This window comes from Astyanax mexicanus, chromosome 18 (assembly GCF_023375975.1).
Source record: "Astyanax mexicanus isolate ESR-SI-001 chromosome 18, AstMex3_surface, whole genome shotgun sequence".
Taxonomy (NCBI): domain Eukaryota; kingdom Metazoa; phylum Chordata; class Actinopteri; order Characiformes; family Acestrorhamphidae; genus Astyanax; species Astyanax mexicanus.
In genome coordinates, this window is record NC_064425.1 from 31,225,001 (window position 1) to 31,242,500 (window position 17,500).

Here is a 17,500-nt window from a genome sequence, read left to right on the forward strand (position 1 = left end):
CTGATCTCGGAAGCTAAGCAGGGTCGGGCCTGGTTAGTACTTGGATAGGAGACCGCCTGGGAATACCAGGTGCTGTAAGCTTTTCCATCTTTCCTTTATTTTTTACTCCGTTCAGTCCATGATGTCACAATTTTTTACAAGGCTACACTGTGTTTACTCTTCATATAGAACACTTACAGTAAACCATATACAGATTAAATACTCACTTAAAAGTTCTTTCATTTTTCTGAAGGAGGATATTGTTTCTTCATGCTAATAAATAAAGAAAAAATGCATTATTTTTTATTTTCTTAACATAGGTACAGGGCGACTGACTCCTGTTCCTGGGGCTCTACCACGCTAAAGATTTCAGATTTAACACACCTGAGTCTAGAATGTTCACGTGATCCTGAAGGTCTTAATTACCTGGATCAAGTGTGCCGCGGACTCAGGCTGTTTGGATGGCAGGGGTGAAAAAAATTAAAAAGGCACCTTCTGTAGGACACAGGGCCTTTCTGTAAATGTATGCCAAGTATACTTTAATGTGTGTGTATGATTTTATTTATTTATTTCTCAGAATATTCTTTGTAAATATGATTTTTCTTTTAATTGGGCTTTTTTTTATGGGGCCTAATCTGAAGCTTCCATTCCATTGAGTAAGAAACGTAGAGCAAGAAAATTGAACAAAAAAATGAAGAGATAAAAATTAAGACATATAGGGAGTTTTTGTCTTTTTTTCTTTGGTTACTTTTTGTAGTGAAAGTTAAAAGGAGCTTTTATTTTGAGGCAAGATCTTTGTATTAGTCCGTAGAGCTGCTTTACTTTTGTCAAGAGCAGTAAATGACAGTGAAAAGACTCAGGTCTGTGAGTGACTTATAAATAGGCTTGTTGGGAGTTGATCTTTCGCTTACGGCCATACCACCCTGAGAACGCCCGATCTCGTCTGATCTCGGAAGCTAAGCAGGGTCGGGCCTGGTTAGTACTTGGATGGGAGACCGCCTGGGAATACCAGGTGCTGTAAGCTTTTCCATCTTTCCTTTATTTTTTACTCCGTTCAGTCCATGATGTCACAATTTTTTACAAGGCTACACTGTGTTTACTCTTCATATAAAACACTTACAGTAAACCATATACAGATTAAATACTCACTTAAAAGTTCTTTCATTTTTCTGAAGGAGGATATTGTTTCTTCATGCTAATAAATAAAGAAAAAATGCATTATTTTTTATTTTCTTAACATAGGTACAGGGCGACTGACTCCTGTTCATGGGGCTCTACCACGCTAAAGATTTCAGATTTAACACACCTGAGTCTAGAATGTTCACGTGATCCTGAAGGTCTTAATTACCTGGATCAAGTGTGCCGCGGACTCAGGTTGTTTGGATGGCAGGGGTGAAAAAAAATAAAAAGGCACCTTCTGTAGGACACAGGGCCTTTCTGTAAATGTATGCCAAGTATACTTTAATCTGTGTGTATGATTTTATTTATTTATTTCTCAGAATATTCTTTGTAAATATGATTTTTTTTTAATTGGGCTTTTTTTTATTGGGCCTAATCTGAAGCTTCCATTCCATTGAGTAAGAAACGTAGAGAAAGAAAATTGAACAAAAAAAATGAAGAGATAAAAATTAAGACATATAGGGAGTTTTTGTCTTTTTTTCTTTGGTTACTTTTTGTAGTGAAAGTTAAAAGGAGCTTTTATTTTGAGGCAAGATCTTTGTATTAGTCCGTAGAGCTGCTTTACTTTTGTCAAGAGCAGTAAATGACAGTGAAAAGACTCAGGTCTGTGAGTGACTTATAAATAGGCTTGTTGGGAGTTGATCTTTCGCTTACGGCCATACCACCCTGAGAACGCCCGATCTCGTCTGATCTCGGAAGCTAAGCAGGGTCGGGCCTGGTTAGTACTTGGATGGGAGACCGCCTGGGAATACCAGGTGCTGTAAGCTTTTCCATCTTTCCTTTATTTTTTACTCCGTTCAGTCCATGATGTCACAATTTTTTACAAGGCTACACTGTGTTTACTCTTCATATAAAACACTTACAGTAAACCATATACAGATTAAATACTCACTTAAAAGTTCTTTCATTTTTCTGAAGGAGGATATTGTTTCTTCATGCTAATAAATAAAGAAAAAATGCATTATTTTTTATTTTCTTAACATAGGTACAGGGCGACTGACTCCTGTTCCTGGGGCTCTACCACGCTAAAGATTTCAGATTTAACACACCTGAGTCTAGAATGTTCACGTGATCCTGAAGGTCTTAATTACCTGGATCAAGTGTGCCGCGGACTCAGGCTGTTTGGATGGCAGGGGTGAAAAAATTTAAAAAGGCACCTTCTGTAGGACACAGGGCCTTTCTGTAAATGTATGCCAAGTATACTTTAATGTGTGTGTATGATTTTATTTATTTATTTCTCAGAATATTCTTTGTAAATATGATTTTTTTTTAATTGGGCTTTTTTTATTGGGCCTAATCTAAAGCTTCCATTCCATTGAGTAAGAAACGTAGAGCAAGAAAATTGAACAAAAAAATGAAGAGATAAAAATTAAGACATATAGGGAGTTTTTGTCTTTTTTTCTTTGGTTACTTTTTGTAGTGAAAGTTAAAAGGAGCTTTTATTTTGAGGCAAGATCTTTGTATTAGTCCGTAGCTGCTTTACTTTTGTCAAGAGCAGTAAATGACAGTGAAAAGACTCAGGTCTGTGAGTGACTTATAAATAGGCTTGTTGGGAGTTGATCTTTCGCTTACGGCCATACCACCCTGAGAACGCCCGATCTCGTCTGATCTCGGAAGCTAAGCAGGGTCGGGCCTGGTTAGTACTTGGATGGGAGACCGCCTGGGAATACCAGGTGCTGTAAGCTTTTCCATCTTTCCTTTATTTTTTACTCCGTTCAGTCCATGATGTCACAATTTTTTACAAGGCTACACTGTGTTTACTCTTCATATAAAACACTTACAGTAAACCATATACAGATTAAATACTCACTTAAAAGTTCTTTCATTTTTCTGAAGGAGGATATTGTTTCTTCATGCTAATAAAGAAAAAAATGCATTATTTTTTTATTTTCTTAACGTATAGGTACAGGGCGGCTCACTCCTATTCCTGGGGCTCTACCACGCTAAAGATTTCAGATTTAACACACCTGAGTCTAGAATGTTCACGTGATCCTGAAGGTCTTAATTACCTGGATCAAGTGTGCCGCGGACTCAGGCTGTTTGGATGGCAGGGGTGAAAAAAATTAAAAAGGCACCTTCTGTAGGACACAGGGCCTTTCTGTAAATGTATGCCAAGTATACTTTAATGTGTGTGTATGATTTTATTTATTTATTTCTCAGAATATTCTTTGTAAATATGATTTTTTTTTTTAATTGGGCTTTTTTTTTATTGGGCCTAATCTGAAGCTTCCATTCCATTGAGTAAGAAACGTAGAGCAAGTAAATTGAACAAAAAAAATGAAGAGATAAAAATTAAGACATATAGGGAGTTTTTGTATTTTTTTCTTTGGTTACTTTTTGTAGTGAAAGTTAAAAGGAGCTTTTATTTTGAGGCAAGATCTTTGTATTAGTCCGTAGAGCTGCTTTACTTTTGTCAAGAGCAGTAAATGACAGTGAAAAGACTCAGAGTGACTTATAAATAGGCTTGTTGGGAGTTGATCTTTCGCTTACGGCCATACCACCCTGAGAACGCCCGATCTCGTCTGATCTCGGAAGCTAAGCAGGGTCGGGCCTGGTTAGTACTTGGATGGGAGACCGCCTGGGAATACCAGGTGCTGTAAGCTTTTCCATCTTTCCTTTATTTTTTACTCCGTTCAGTCCATGATGTCACAATTTTTTACAAGGCTACACTGTGTTTACTCTTCATATAAAACACTTACAGTAAACCATATACAGATTAAATACTCACTTAAAAGTTCTTTCATTTTTCTGAAGGAGGATATTGTTTCTTCATGCTAATAAATAAAGAAAAAAATGCATTATTTTTTATTTTCTTAACGTATAGGTACAGGGCGGCTCACTCCTGTTCCTGGGGCTCTACCACGCTAAAGATTTCAGATTTAACACACCTGAGTCTAGAATGTTCACGTGATCCTGAAGGTCTTAATTACCTGGATCAAGTGTGCCGCGGACTCAGGCTGTTTGGATGGCAGGGGTGAAAAAAATTAAAAAGGCACCTTCTGTAGGACACAGGGCCTTTCTGTAAATGTATGCCAAGTATACTTTAATGTGTGTGTATGATTTTATTTATTTATTTCTCAGAATATTCTTTGTAAATATGATTTTTTTTTAATTGGGCTTTTTTTATTGTGCCTAATCTGAAGCTTCCATTCCATTGAGTAAGAAACGTAGAGCAAGAAAATTGAACAAAAAAAATGAAGAGATAAAAATTAAGACATATAGGGAGTTTTTGTCTTTTTTTCTTTGGTTACTTTTTGTAGTGAAAGTTAAAAGGAGCTTTTATTTTGAGGCAAGATCTTTGTATTGGTCCGTAGAGCTGCTTTACTTTTGTCAAGAGCAGTAAATGACAGTGAAAAGACTCAGGTCTGTGAGTGACTTATAAATAGGCTTGTTGGGAGTTGATCTTTCGCTTACGGCCATACCACCCTGAGAACGCCCGATCTCGTCTGATCTCGGAAGCTAAGCAGGGTCGGGCCTGGTTAGTACTTGGATGGGAGACCGCCTGGGAATACCAGGTGCTGTAAGCTTTTCCATCTTTCCTTTATTTTTTACTCCGTTCAGTCCATGATGTCACAATTTTTTACAAGGCTACACTGTGTTTACTCTTCATATAAAACACTTACAGTAAACCATATACAGATTAAATACTCACTTAAAAGTTCTTTCATTTTTCTGAAGGAGGATATTGTTTCTTCATGCTAATAAATAAAGAAAAAATGCATTATTTTTTATTTTCTTAACATAGGTACAGGGCGACTGATTCCTGTTCATGGGGCTCTACCACGCTAAAGATTTCAGATTTAACACACCTGAGTCTAGAATGTTCACGTGATCCTGAAGGTCTTAATTACCTGGATCAAGTGTGACGCGGACTCAGGCTGTTTGGATGGCAGGGGTGAAAAAAATTAAAAAGGCACCTTCTGTAGGACACAGGGCCTTTCTGTAAATGTATGCCAAGTATACTTTAATGTGTGTGTATGATTTTATTTATTTATTTCTCAGAATATTCTTTGTAAATATGATTTTTTTTTAATTGGGCTTTTTTTTTTATTGGGCCTCATCTGAAGCTTCCATTCCATTGAGTAAGAAACGTAGAGCAAGTAAATTGAACAAAAAAAAATGAAGAGATAAAAATTAAGACATATAGGGAGTTTTTGTCTTTTTTTCTTTGGTTACTTTTTGTAGTGAAAGTTAAAAGGAGCTTTTATTTTGAGGCAAGATCTTTGTATTAGTCCGTAGAGCTGCTTTACTTTTGTCAAGAGCAGTAAATGACAGTGAAAAGACTCAGGTCTGTGAGTGACTTATAAATAGGCTTGTTGGGAGTTGATCTTTCGCTTACGGCCATACCACCCTGAGAACGCCCGATCTCGTCTGATCTCGGAAGCTAAGCAGGGTCGGGCCTGGTTAGTACTTGGATGGGAGACCGCCTGGGAATACCAGGTGCTGTAAGCTTTTCCATCTTTCCTTTATTTTTTACTCCGTTCAGTCCATGATGGCACAATTTTTTACAAGGCTACACTGTGTTTACTCTTCATATAAAACACTTACATTAAACCATATACAGATTAAATACTCACTTAAAAGTTCTTTCATTTTTCTGAAGGAGGATATTGTTTCTTCATGCTAATAAATAAAGAAAAAATGCATTATTTTTTATTTTCTTAACATAGGTACAGGGCGACTGACTCCTGTTCCTGGGGCTCTACCACGCTAAAGATTTTAGATTTAACACACCTGAGTCTAGAATGTTCACGTGATCCTGAAGGTCTTAATTACCTGGATCAAGTGTGCCGCGGACTCAGGCTGTTTGGATGGCAGGGGTGAAAAAAATTAAAAAGGCACCTTCTGTAGGACACAGGGCCTTTCTGTAAATGTATGCCAAGTATACTTTAATGTGTGTGTATGATTTTATTTATTTATTTCTCAGAATATTCTTTGTAAATATGATTTTTTTTATTGGGCTTTTTTTATTGGGCCTAATCTGAAGCTTCCATTCCATTGAGTAAGAAACGTAGAGCAAGAAAATTGAACAAAAAAAATGAAGAGATAAAAATTAAGACATATAGGGAGTTTTTGTCTTTTTTTCTTTGGTTACTTTTTGTAGTGAAAGTTAAAAGGAGCTTTTATTTTGAGGCAAGATCTTTGTATTAGTCCGTAGAGCTGCTTTACTTTTGTCAAGAGCAGTAAATGACAGTGAAAAGACTCAGGTCTGTGAGTGACTTATAAATAGGCTTGTTGGGAGTTGATCTTTCGCTTACGGCCATACCACATCGCCCGATCTCGTCTGATCTCGGAAGCTAAGCAGGGTCGGGCCTGGTTAGTACTTGGATGTGAGACCGCCTGGGAATACCAGGTGCTGTAAGCTTTTCCATCTTTCCTTTATTTTTTAATCCGTTCAGTCCATGATGTCACAATTTTTTACAAGGCTCCACTGTGTTTACTCTTCATATAAAACACTTACAGTAAACCATATACAGATTAAATACTCACTTAAAAGTTCTTTCATTTTTCTGAAGGAGGATATTGTTTCTTCATGCTAATAAATAAAGAAAAAAATGCATTATTTTTTATTTTCTTAACGTATAGGTACAGGGCGGCTCACTCCTGTTCCTGGGGCTCTACCACGCTAAAGATTTCAGATTTAACACACCTGAGTCTAGAATATTCACGTGATCCTGAAGGTCTTAATTACCTGGATCAAGTGTGCCGCGGACTCAGGCTGTTTGGATGGCAGGGGTGAAAAAAATTAAAAAGGCACCTTCTGTAGGACACAGGGCCTTTCTGTAAATGTATGCCAAGTATACTTTAATGTGTGTGTATGATTTTATTTATTTATTTCTCAGAATATTCTTTGTAAATATGATTTTTTTTAATTGGGCTTTTTTTTATTGGGCCTAATCTGAAGCTTCCATTCTATTGAGTAAGAAACGTAGAGCAAGAAAATTGAAAAAAAAAAATGAAGAGATAAAAATTAAGACATATAGGGAGTTTTTGTCTTTTTTTCTTTGGTTACTTTTTGTAGTGAAAGTTAAAAGGAGCTTTTATTTTGAGGCAAGATCTTTGTATTAGTCCGTAGAGCTGCTTTACTTTTGTCAAGAGCAGTAAATGACAGTGAAAAGACTCAGGTCTGTGAGTGACTTATAAATAGGCTTGTTGGGAGTTGATCTTTCGCTTACGGCCATACCACCCTGAGAACGCCCGATCTCGTCTGATCTCGGAAGCTAAGCAGGGTCGGGCCTGGTTAGTACTTGGATGGGAGACCGCCTGGGAATACCAGGTGCTGTAAGCTTTTCCATCTTTCCTTTATTTTTTACTCCGTTCAGTCCATGATGTCACAAATTTTTACAAGGCTACACTGTGTTTACTCTTCATATAAAACACTTACAGTAAACCATATACAGATTAAGTACTCACTTAAAAGTTCTTTCATTTTTCTGAAGGAGGATATTGTTTCTTCATGCTAATAAATAAAGAAAAAATGCATTATTTTTTATTTTCTTAACATAGGTACAGGGCGACTGACTTCTGTTCCTGGGGCTCTACCACGCTAAAGATTTCAGATTTAACACACCTGAGTCTAGAATGTTCACGTGATCCTGAAGGTCTTAATTACCTGGATCAAGTGTGCCGCGGACTCAGGCTGTTTGGATGGCAGGGGTGAAAAAAATTAAAAAGGCACGTTCTGTAGGACACAGGGCCTTTCTGTAAATGTATGCCAAGTATACTTTAATGTGTGTGTATGATTTTATTTATTTATTTCTCAGAATATTCTTTGTAAATATGATTTTTTTTAATTGGGCTTTTTTTTATTGGGCCTAATCTGAAGCTTCCATTCCATTGAGTAAGAAACGTAGAGCAAGAAAATTGAACAAAAAAAAAATGAAGAGATAAAAATTAAGACATATAGGGAGTTTTTGTCTTTTTTTCTTTGGTTACTTTTTGTAGTGAAAGTTAAAAGGAGCTTTTATTTTGAGGCAAGATCTTTGTATTAGTCCGTAGAGCTGCTTTACTTTTGTCAAGAGCAGTAAATGACAGTGAAAAGACTCAGGTCTGTGAGTGACTTATAAATAGGCTTGTTGGGAGTTGATCTTTCGCTTACGGCCATACCACCCTGAGAACGCCCGATCTCGTCTGATCTCGGAAGCTAAGCAGGGTCGGGCCTGGTTAGTACTTGGATGGGAGACCGCCTGGGAATACCAGGTGCTGTAAGCTTTTCCATCTTTCCTTTATTTTTTACTCCGTTCAGTCCATGATGTCACAAATTTTTACAAGGCTACACTGTGTTTACTCTTCATATAAAACACTTACAGTAAACCATATACAGATTAAATACTCACTTAAAAGTTCTTTCATTTTTCTGAAGGAGGATATTGTTTCTTCATGCTAATAAATGAAGACAAAATGCATTATTTTTAATTTTCTTAAGATAGGTACAGGGCGACTGACTCCTGTTCCTGGGGCTCTACCACGCTAAAGATTTCAGATTTAACACACCTGAGTCTAGAATGTTCACGTGTATCCTGAAGGTCTTAATTACCTGGATCAAGTGTGCCGCGGACTCAGGCTGTTTGGATGGCAGGGGTGAAAAAAATTAAAAAGGCATCTTGGGCCTTTCTGTAAATGTATGCCAAGTATACTTTAATGTGTGTGTATGATTTTATTTATTTATTTCTCAGAATATTCTTTGTAAATATGATTTTTTTTTTAATTGGGCTTTTTTTTTACTGGGCCTAATCTGAAGCTTCCATTCCATTGAGTAAGAAACGTAGAGCAAGAAAATTGAAAAAAAAAATGAAGAGATAAAAATTAAGACATATAGGGAGTTTTTGTCTTTTTTTCTTTGGTTACTTTTTGTAGTGAAAGTTAAAAGGAGCTTTTATTTTGAGGCAAGATCTTTGTATTAGTCCGTAGAGCTGCTTTACTTTTGTCAAGAGCAGTAAATGACAGTGAAAAGACTCAGGTCTGTGAGTGACTTATAAATAGGCTTGTTGGGAGTTGATCTTTCGCTTACGGCCATACCATCCTGAGAACGCCCGATCTCGTCTGATCTCGGAAGCTACGCAGGGTCGGGCCTGGTTAGTACGTGGATGGGAGACCGCCTGGGAATACCAGGTGCTGTAAACTTTTCCATCTTTCCTTTATTTTTTACTCCGTTCAGTCCATGATGTCACAAATTTTTACAAGGCTACACTGTGTTTACTCTTCATATAAAACACTTACAGTAAACCATATACAGATTAAGTACTCACTTAAAAGTTCTTTCATTTTTCTGAAGGAGGATATTGTTTCTTCATGCTAATAAATAAAGAACAAAATGCATTATTTTTTATTTTCTTAACATAGGTACAGGGCGACTGACTTCTGTTCCTGGGGCTCTACCACGCTAAAGATTTCAGATTTAACACACCTGAGTCTAGAATGTTCACGTGATCCTGAAGGTCTTAATTACCTGGATCAAGTGTGCCGCGGACTCAGGCTGTTTGGATGGCAGGGGTGAAAAAAATTAAAAAGGCACCTTCTGTAGGACACAGGGCCTTTCTGTAAATGTATGCCAAGTATACTTTAATGTGTGTGTATGATTTTATTTATTTATTTCTCAGAATATTCTTTGTAAATATGATTTTTTTTTAATTGGGCTTTTTTTTATTGGGCCTAATCTGAAGCTTCCATTCCATTGAGTAAGAAACGTAAAGCAAGAAAATTGAACAAAAAAATGAAGAGATAAAAATTAAGACATATAGGGAGTTTTTGTCTTTTTTTCTTTGGTTACTTTTTGTAGTGAAAGTTAAAAGGAGCTTTTATTTTGAGGCAAGATCTTTGTATTAGTCCGTAGAGCTGCTTTACTTTTGTCAAGAGCAGTAAATGACAGTGAAAAGACTCAGGTCTGTGAGTGACTTATAAATAGGCTTGTTGGGAGTTGATCTTTCGCTTACGGCCATACCATCCTGAGAACGCCCGATCTCGTCTGATCTCGGAAGCTACGCAGGGTCGGGCCTGGTTAGTACTTGGATGGGAGACCGCCTGGGAATACCAGGTGCTGTAAACTTTTCCATCTTTCCTTTATTTTTTACTCCGTTCAGTCCATGATGTCACAAATTTTTACAAGGCTACACTGTGTTTACTCTTCATATAAAACACTTACAGTAAACCATATACAGATTAAGTACTCACTTAAAAGTTCTTTCATTTTTCTGAAGGAGGATATTGTTTCTTCATGCTAATAAATAAAGAACAAAATGCATTATTTTTTATTTTCTTAACATAGGTACAGGGCGACTGACTTCTGTTCCTGGGGCTCTACCACGCTAAAGATTTCAGATTTAACACACCTGAGTCTAGAATGTTCACGTGATCCTGAAGGTCTTAATTACCTGGATCAAGTGTGCCGCGGACTCAGGCTGTTTGGATGGCAGGGGTGAAAAAAATTAAAAAGGCACCTTCTGTAGGACACAGGGCCTTTCTGTAAATGTATGCCAAGTATACTTTAATGTGTGTGTATGATTTTATTTATTTATTTCTCAGAATATTCTTTGTAAATATGATTTTTTTTTTAATTGGGCTTTTTTTTATTGGGCCTAATCTGAAGCTTCCATTCCATTGAGTAAGAAACGTAAAGCAAGAAAATTGAACAAAAAAATGAAGAGATAAAAATTAAGACATATAGGGAGTTTTTGTCTTTTTTTCTTTGGTTACTTTTTGTAGTGAAAGTTAAAAGGAGCTTTTATTTTGAGGCAAGATCTTTGTATTAGTCCGTAGAGCTGCTTTACTTTTGTCAAGAGCAGTAAATGACAGTGAAAAGACTCAGGTCTGTGAGTGACTTATAAATAGGCTTGTTGGGAGTTGATCTTTCGCTTACGGCCATACCACCCTGAGAACGCCCGATCTCGTCTGATCTCGGAAGCTAAGCAGGGTCGGGCCTGGTTAGTACTTGGATGGGAGACCGCCTGGGAATACCAGGTGCTGTAAGCTTTTCCATCTTTCCTTTATTTTTTACTCCGTTCAGTCCATGATGTCACAAATTTTTACAAGGCTACACTGTGTTTACTCTTCATATAAAACACTTACAGTAAACCATATACAGATTAAATACTCACTTAAAAGTTCTTTCATTTTTCTGAAGGAGGATATTGTTTCTTCATGCTAATAAATAAAGAAAAAATGCATTATTTTTTATTTTCTTAACATAGGTACAGGGCGACTGACTCCTGTTCCTGGGGCTCTACCACGCTAAAGATTTCAGATTTAACACACCTGAGTCTAGAATGTTCACGTGATCCTGAAGGTCTTAATTACCTGGATCAAGTGTGCCGCGGACTCAGGCTGTTTGGATGCCAGGGGTGAAAAAATTTAAAAAGGCACCTTCTGTAGGACACAGGGCCTTTCTGTAAATGTATGCCAAGTATACTTTAATGTGTGTGTATGATTTTATTTATTTATTTCTCAGAATATTCTTTGTAAATATGATTTTTTTTTTAATTGGGCTTTTTTATTGGGCCTAATCTGAAGCGTCCATTCCATTGAGTAAGAAACGTAGAGCAAGAAAATTGAACAAAAAAAAATGAAGAGATAAAAATTAAGACATATAGGGAGTTTTTGTCTTTTTTTCTTTGGTTACTTTTTGTAGTGAAAGTTAAAAGGAGCTTTTATTTTGAGGCAAGATCTTTGTATTAGTCCGTAGAGCTGCTTTACTTTTGTCAAGAGCAGTAAATGACAGTGAAAAGACTCAGGTCTGTGAGTGACTAAAATAGGCTTGTTGGGAGCTGATCTTTCGCTTACGGCCATACCACCCTGAGAACGCCCGATCTCGTCTGATCTCGGAAGCTAAGCAGGGTCGGGCCTGGTTAGTACTTGGATGGGAGACCGCCTGGGAATACCAGGTGCTGTAAGCTTTCCCATCTTTCCTTTATTTTTTACTCCGTTCAGTCCATGATGTCACAATTTTTTACAAGGCTACACTGTGTTTACTCTTCATATAAAACACTTACAGTAAACCATATACAGATTAAATACTCACTTAAAAGTTATTTCATTTTTCTGAAGGAGGATATTGTTTCTTCATGCTAATAAATAAAGAAAAAAAATGCATTATTTTTTATTTTCTTAACGTATAGGTACAGGGCGGCTCACTCCTGTTCCTGGGGCTCTACCACACTAAAGATTTCAGATTTAACACACCTGAGTCTAGAATGTTCACGTGATCCTGAAGGTCTTAATTACCTGGATTAAGTGTGCCGCGGACTCAGGCTGTTTGGATGGCAGGGGTGAAAAAAATTAAAAAGGCACCTTCTGTAGGACACAGGGCCTTTCTGTAAATGTATGCCAAGTATACTTTAATGTGTGTGTATGATTTTATTTATTTATTTCTCAGAATATTCTTTGTAAATATGATTTTTTTTTAATTGGGCTTTTTTTTATTGGGCCTAATCTGAAGCTTCCATTCCATTGAGTAAGAAACGTAGAGCAAGAAAATTGAACAAAAAAAATGAAGAGATAAAAATTAAGACATATAGGGAGTTTTTGTCTTTTTTTCTTTGGTTACTTTTTGTAGTGAAAGTTAAAAGGAGCTTTTATTTTGAGGCAAGATCTTTGTATTAGTCCGTAGAGCTGCTTTACTTTTGTCAAGAGCAGTAAATGACAGTGAAAAGACTCAGGTCTGTGAGTGACTTATAAATAGGCTTGTTGGGAGTTGATCTTTCGCTTACGGCCATACCACCCTGAGAACGCCCGATCTCGTCTGATCTCGGAAGCTAAGCAGGGTCGGGCCTGGTTAGTACTTGGATGGGAGACCGCCTGGGAATACCAGGTGCTGTAAGCTTTTCCATCTTTCCTTTATTTTTTACTCCGTTCAGTCCATGATGTCACAATTTTTTACAAGGCTACACTGTGTTTACTCTTCATATAAAACACTTACAGTAAACCATATACAGATTAAATACTCACTTAAAAGTTATTTCATTTTTCTGAAGGAGGATATTGTTTCTTCATGCTAATAAATAAAGAAAAAATGCATTATTTTTTATTTTCTTAACATAGGTACAGGGCGACTGACTCCTGTTCCTGGGGCTCTACCACGCTAAAGATTTCAGATTTAACACACCTGAGTCTAGAATGTTCACGTGATCCTGAAGGTCTTAATTACCTGGATCAAGTGTGCCGCGGACTCAGGCTGTTTGGATGGCAGGGGTGAAAAAATTTAAAAAGGCACCTTCTGTAGGACACAGGGCCTTTCTGTAAATGTATGCCAAGTATACTTTAATGTGTGTGTATGATTTTTTTTATTTATTTCTCAGAATATTCTTTGTAAATATGATTTTTTTTTAATTGGGCTTTTTTATTGGGCCTAATCTGAAGCTTCCATTCCATTGAGTAAGAAACGTAGAGCAAGAAAATTGAACAAAAAAAATGAAGAGATAAAAATTAAGACATATAGGGAGTTTTTGTCTTTTTTTCTTTGGTTACTTTTTGTAGTGAAAGTTAAAAGGAGCTTTTATTTTGAGGCAAGATCTTTGTATTAGTCCGTAGAGCTGCTTTACTTTTGTCAAGAGCAGTAAATGACAGTGAAAAGACTCAGGTCTGTGAGTGACTTATAAATAGGCTTGTTGGGAGTTGATCTTTCGCTTACGGCCATACCACCCTGAGAACGCCCGATCTCGTCTGATCTCGGAAGCTAAGCAGGGTCGGGCCTGGTTAGTACTTGGATGGGAGACCGCCTGGGAATACCAGGTGCTGTAAGCTTTTCCATCTTTCCTTTATTTTTTACTCCGTTCAGTCCATGATGTCACAATTTTTTAAAAGGCTACACTGTGTTTACTCTTCATATAAAACACTTACAGTAAACCATATACAGATTAAATACTCACTTAAAAGTTCTTTCATTTTTCTGAAGGAGGATATTGTTTCTTCATGCTAATAAATAAAGAAAAAATGCATTATTTTTTATTTTCTTAACATAGGTACAGGGCGACTGACTCCTGTTCCTGGGGCTCTACCACGCTAAAGATTTCAGATTTAACACACCTGAGTCTAGAATGTTCACGTGATCCTGAAGGTCTTAATTACCTGGATCAAGTGTGCCGCGGACTCAGGCTGTTTGGATGGCAGGGGTGAAAAAAATTAAAAAGGCACCTTCTGTAGGACACAGGGCCTTTCTGTAAATGTATGCCAAGTATACTTTAATGTGTGTGTATGATTTTATTTATTTATTTCTCAGAATATTCTTTGTAAATATGATTTTTTTTTTAATTGGGCTTTTTTTTATTGGGCCTAATCTGAAGCTTCCATTCCATTGAGTAAGAAACGTAAAGCAAGAAAATTGAACAAAAAAATGAAGAGATAAAAATTAAGACATATAGGGAGTTTTTGTCTTTTTTTCTTTGGTTACTTTTTGTAGTGAAAGTTAAAAGGAGCTTTTATTTTGAGGCAAGATCTTTGTATTAGTCCGTAGAGCTGCTTTACTTTTGTCAAGAGCAGTAAATGACAGTGAAAAGACTCAGGTCTGTGAGTGACTTATGAATAGGCTTGTTGGGAGTTGATCTTTCGCTTACGGCCATACCACCCTGAGAACGCCCGATCTCGTCTGATCTCGGAAGCTAAGCAGGGTCGGGCCTGGTTAGTACTTGGATGGGAGACCGCCTGGGAATACCAGGTGCTGTAAGCTTTTCCATCTTTCCTTTATTTTTTACTCCGTTCAGTCCATGATGTCACAATTTTTTACAAGGCTACACTGTGTTTACTCTTCATATAAAACACTTACAGTAAACCATATACAGATTAAATACTCACTTAAAAGTTCTTTCATTTTTCTGAAGGAGGATATTGTTTCTTCATGCTAATAAATAAAGAAAAAATGCATTATTTTTTATTTTCTTAACATAGGTACAGGGCGACTGACTCCTGTTCCTGGGGCTCTACCACGCTAAAGATTTCAGATTTAACACACCTGAGTCTAGAATGTTCACGTGATCCTGAAGGTCTTAATTACCTGGATCAAGTGTGCCGCGGACTCAGGCTGTTTGGATGGCAGGGGTGAAAAAATTTAAAAAGGCACCTGTAGGACACAGGGCCTTTCTGTAAATGTATGCCAAGTATACTTTAATGTGTGTGTATGATTTTATTTATTTATTTCTCAGAATATTCTTTGTAAATATGATTTTTTTTTTAATTGGGCTTTTTTTTATTGGGCCTAATCTGAAGCTTCCATTCCATTGAGTAAGAAACGTAAAGCAAGAAAATTGAACAAAAAAATGAAGAGATAAAAATTAAGACATATAGGGAGTTTTTGTCTTTTTTTCTTTGGTTACTTTTTGTAGTGAAAGTTAAAAGGAGCTTTTATTTTGAGGCAAGATCTTTGTATTAGTCCGTAGAGCTGCTTTACTTTTGTCAAGAGCAGTAAATGACAGTGAAAAGACTCAGAGTGACTTATAAATAGGCTTGTTGGGAGTTGATCTTTCGCTTACGGCCATACCACCCTGAGAACGCCCGATCTCGTCTGATCTCGGAAGCTAAGCAGGGTCGGGCCTGGTTAGTACTTGGATGGGAGACCGCCTGGGAATACCAGGTGCTGTAAGCTTTTCCATCTTTCCTTTATTTTTTACTCCGTTCAGTCCATGATGTCACAAATTTTTACAAGGCTACACTGTGTTTACTCTTCATATAAAACACTTACAGTAAACCATATACAGATTAAATACTCACTTAAAAGTTCTTTCATTTTTCTGAAGGAGGATATTGTTTCTTCATGCTAATAAATGAAGACAAAATGCATTATTTTTAATTTTCTTAAGATAGGTACAGGGCGACTGACTCCTGTTCCTGGGGCTCTACCACGCTAAAGATTTCAGATTTAACACACCTGAGTCTAGAATGTTCACGTGTATCCTGAAGGTCTTAATTACCTGGATCAAGTGTGCCGCGGACTCAGGCTGTTTGGATGGCAGGGGTGAAAAAAATTAAAAAGGCACCTTGGGCCTTTCTGTAAATGTATGCCAAGTATACTTTAATGTGTGTGTATGATTTTATTTATTTATTTCTCAGAATATTCTTTGTAAATATGATTTTTTTTTTAATTGGGCTTTTTTTTTTACTGGGCCTAATCTGAAGCTTCCATTCCATTGAGTAAGAAACGTAGAGCAAGAAAATTGAAAAAAAAAAATGAAGAGATAAAAATTAAGACATATAGGGAGTTTTTGTCTTTTTTTCTTTGGTTACTTTTTGTAGTGAAAGTTAAAAGGAGCTTTTATTTTGAGGCAAGATCTTTGTATTAGTCCGTAGAGCTGCTTTACTTTTGTCAAGAGCAGTAAATGACAGTGAAAAGACTCAGGTCTGTGAGTGACTTATAAATAGGCTTGTTGGGAGTTGATCTTTCGCTTACGGCCATACCACCCTGAGAACGCCCGATCTCGTCTGATCTCGGAAGCTAAGCAGGGTCGGGCCTGGTTAGTACTTGGATGGGAGACCGCCTGGGAATACCAGGTGCTGTAAGCTTTTCCATCTTTCCTTTATTTTTTACTCCGTTCAGTCCATGATGTCACAATTTTTTACAAGGCTACACTGTGTTTACTCTTCATATAAAACACTTACAGTAAACCATATACAGATTAAATACTCACTTAAAAGTTCTTTCATTTTTCTGAAGGAGGATATTGTTTCTTCATGCTAATAAATAAAGAAAAAATGCATTATTTTTTATTTTCTTAACATAGGTACAGGGCGACTGACTCCTGTTCATGGGGCTCTACCACGCTAAAGATTTCAGATTTAACACACCTGAGTCTAGAATGTTCACGTGTATCCTGAAGGTCTTAATTACCTGGATCAAGTGTGCCGCGGACTCAGGCTGTTTGGATGGCAGGGGTGAAAAAAATTAAAAAGGCACCTTGGGCCTTTCTGTAAATGTATGCCAAGTATACTTTAATGTGTGTGTATGATTTTATTTATTTATTTCTCAGAATATTCTTTGTAAATATGATTTTTTTTTAATTGGGCTTTTTTTTTTACTGGGCCTAATCTGAAGCTTCCATTCCATTGAGTAAGAAACGTAGAGCAAGAAAATTGAAAAAAAAAATGAAGAGATAAAAATTAAGACATATAGGGAGTTTTTGTCTTTTTTTCTTTGGTTACTTTTTGTAGTGAAAGTTAAAAGGAGCTTTTATTTTGAGGCAAGATCTTTGTATTAGTCCGTAGAGCTGCTTTACTTTTGTCAAGAGCAGTAAATGACAGTGAAAAGACTCAGGTCTGTGAGTGACTTATAAATAGGCTTGTTGGGAGTTGATCTTTCGCTTACGGCCATACCACCCTGAGAACGCCCGATCTCGTCTGATCTCGGAAGCTAAGCAGGGTCGGG

General features: G+C 36.9%; 19 non-coding genes and 1 pseudogene across 19 annotated transcripts in view; all 20 read left to right on the forward strand.

The window, feature by feature from the left end:
* Positions 1-81, forward strand: part of LOC125783110 (5S ribosomal RNA) — a 119-nt gene extending 38 nt beyond the window's left edge. Inside the window, exon 1 of the ribosomal RNA XR_007425844.1 lies at positions 1-81. This exon is cut by the window's left edge and continues 38 nt beyond it. This is a non-coding gene — a ribosomal RNA (5S ribosomal RNA).
* Positions 82-884: 803 nt separating this feature from the next.
* On the forward strand, positions 885-1,003 carry LOC125783230 (5S ribosomal RNA). Its single transcript, XR_007425964.1, has one exon. It is a non-coding gene; the product is annotated as a 5S ribosomal RNA (ribosomal RNA).
* Positions 1,004-1,806: 803 nt separating this feature from the next.
* On the forward strand, positions 1,807-1,925 carry LOC125783241 (5S ribosomal RNA). The gene has a single exon (XR_007425975.1). It is a non-coding gene; the product is annotated as a 5S ribosomal RNA (ribosomal RNA).
* A 799-nt stretch (positions 1,926-2,724) lies between these two features.
* On the forward strand, positions 2,725-2,843 carry LOC125783252 (5S ribosomal RNA). Its single transcript, XR_007425986.1, has one exon. It is a non-coding gene; the product is annotated as a 5S ribosomal RNA (ribosomal RNA).
* Positions 2,844-3,642: 799 nt separating this feature from the next.
* LOC125783263 (5S ribosomal RNA) lies at positions 3,643-3,761 on the forward strand. Its single transcript, XR_007425997.1, has one exon. It is a non-coding gene; the product is annotated as a 5S ribosomal RNA (ribosomal RNA).
* An 805-nt stretch (positions 3,762-4,566) lies between these two features.
* Positions 4,567-4,685, forward strand: LOC125783274 (5S ribosomal RNA). The gene has a single exon (XR_007426008.1). It is a non-coding gene; the product is annotated as a 5S ribosomal RNA (ribosomal RNA).
* Positions 4,686-5,491: 806 nt separating this feature from the next.
* On the forward strand, positions 5,492-5,610 carry LOC125783285 (5S ribosomal RNA). Its single transcript, XR_007426014.1, has one exon. It is a non-coding gene; the product is annotated as a 5S ribosomal RNA (ribosomal RNA).
* Positions 5,611-6,410: 800 nt separating this feature from the next.
* LOC125783292 (5S ribosomal RNA) lies at positions 6,411-6,523 on the forward strand (annotated as a pseudogene).
* An 805-nt stretch (positions 6,524-7,328) lies between these two features.
* Positions 7,329-7,447, forward strand: LOC125783295 (5S ribosomal RNA). Its single transcript, XR_007426016.1, has one exon. It is a non-coding gene; the product is annotated as a 5S ribosomal RNA (ribosomal RNA).
* An 804-nt stretch (positions 7,448-8,251) lies between these two features.
* Positions 8,252-8,370, forward strand: LOC125783306 (5S ribosomal RNA). The gene has a single exon (XR_007426027.1). It is a non-coding gene; the product is annotated as a 5S ribosomal RNA (ribosomal RNA).
* A 793-nt stretch (positions 8,371-9,163) lies between these two features.
* On the forward strand, positions 9,164-9,282 carry LOC125783278 (5S ribosomal RNA). The gene has a single exon (XR_007426012.1). It is a non-coding gene; the product is annotated as a 5S ribosomal RNA (ribosomal RNA).
* Positions 9,283-10,085: 803 nt separating this feature from the next.
* LOC125783251 (5S ribosomal RNA) lies at positions 10,086-10,204 on the forward strand. Its single transcript, XR_007425985.1, has one exon. It is a non-coding gene; the product is annotated as a 5S ribosomal RNA (ribosomal RNA).
* Positions 10,205-11,008: 804 nt separating this feature from the next.
* LOC125783317 (5S ribosomal RNA) lies at positions 11,009-11,127 on the forward strand. Its single transcript, XR_007426039.1, has one exon. It is a non-coding gene; the product is annotated as a 5S ribosomal RNA (ribosomal RNA).
* Positions 11,128-11,928: 801 nt separating this feature from the next.
* On the forward strand, positions 11,929-12,047 carry LOC125783330 (5S ribosomal RNA). The gene has a single exon (XR_007426051.1). It is a non-coding gene; the product is annotated as a 5S ribosomal RNA (ribosomal RNA).
* An 807-nt stretch (positions 12,048-12,854) lies between these two features.
* Positions 12,855-12,973, forward strand: LOC125783341 (5S ribosomal RNA). Its single transcript, XR_007426062.1, has one exon. It is a non-coding gene; the product is annotated as a 5S ribosomal RNA (ribosomal RNA).
* Positions 12,974-13,774: 801 nt separating this feature from the next.
* On the forward strand, positions 13,775-13,893 carry LOC125783352 (5S ribosomal RNA). Its single transcript, XR_007426073.1, has one exon. It is a non-coding gene; the product is annotated as a 5S ribosomal RNA (ribosomal RNA).
* Positions 13,894-14,696: 803 nt separating this feature from the next.
* On the forward strand, positions 14,697-14,815 carry LOC125783363 (5S ribosomal RNA). The gene has a single exon (XR_007426084.1). It is a non-coding gene; the product is annotated as a 5S ribosomal RNA (ribosomal RNA).
* A 793-nt stretch (positions 14,816-15,608) lies between these two features.
* Positions 15,609-15,727, forward strand: LOC125783375 (5S ribosomal RNA). The gene has a single exon (XR_007426097.1). It is a non-coding gene; the product is annotated as a 5S ribosomal RNA (ribosomal RNA).
* Positions 15,728-16,522: 795 nt separating this feature from the next.
* On the forward strand, positions 16,523-16,641 carry LOC125783387 (5S ribosomal RNA). Its single transcript, XR_007426109.1, has one exon. It is a non-coding gene; the product is annotated as a 5S ribosomal RNA (ribosomal RNA).
* Positions 16,642-17,434: 793 nt separating this feature from the next.
* LOC125783399 (5S ribosomal RNA) overlaps positions 17,435-17,500 on the forward strand; it is a 119-nt gene continuing 53 nt past the window's right edge. The window contains exon 1 of the ribosomal RNA XR_007426122.1: positions 17,435-17,500. This exon is cut by the window's right edge and continues 53 nt beyond it. This is a non-coding gene — a ribosomal RNA (5S ribosomal RNA).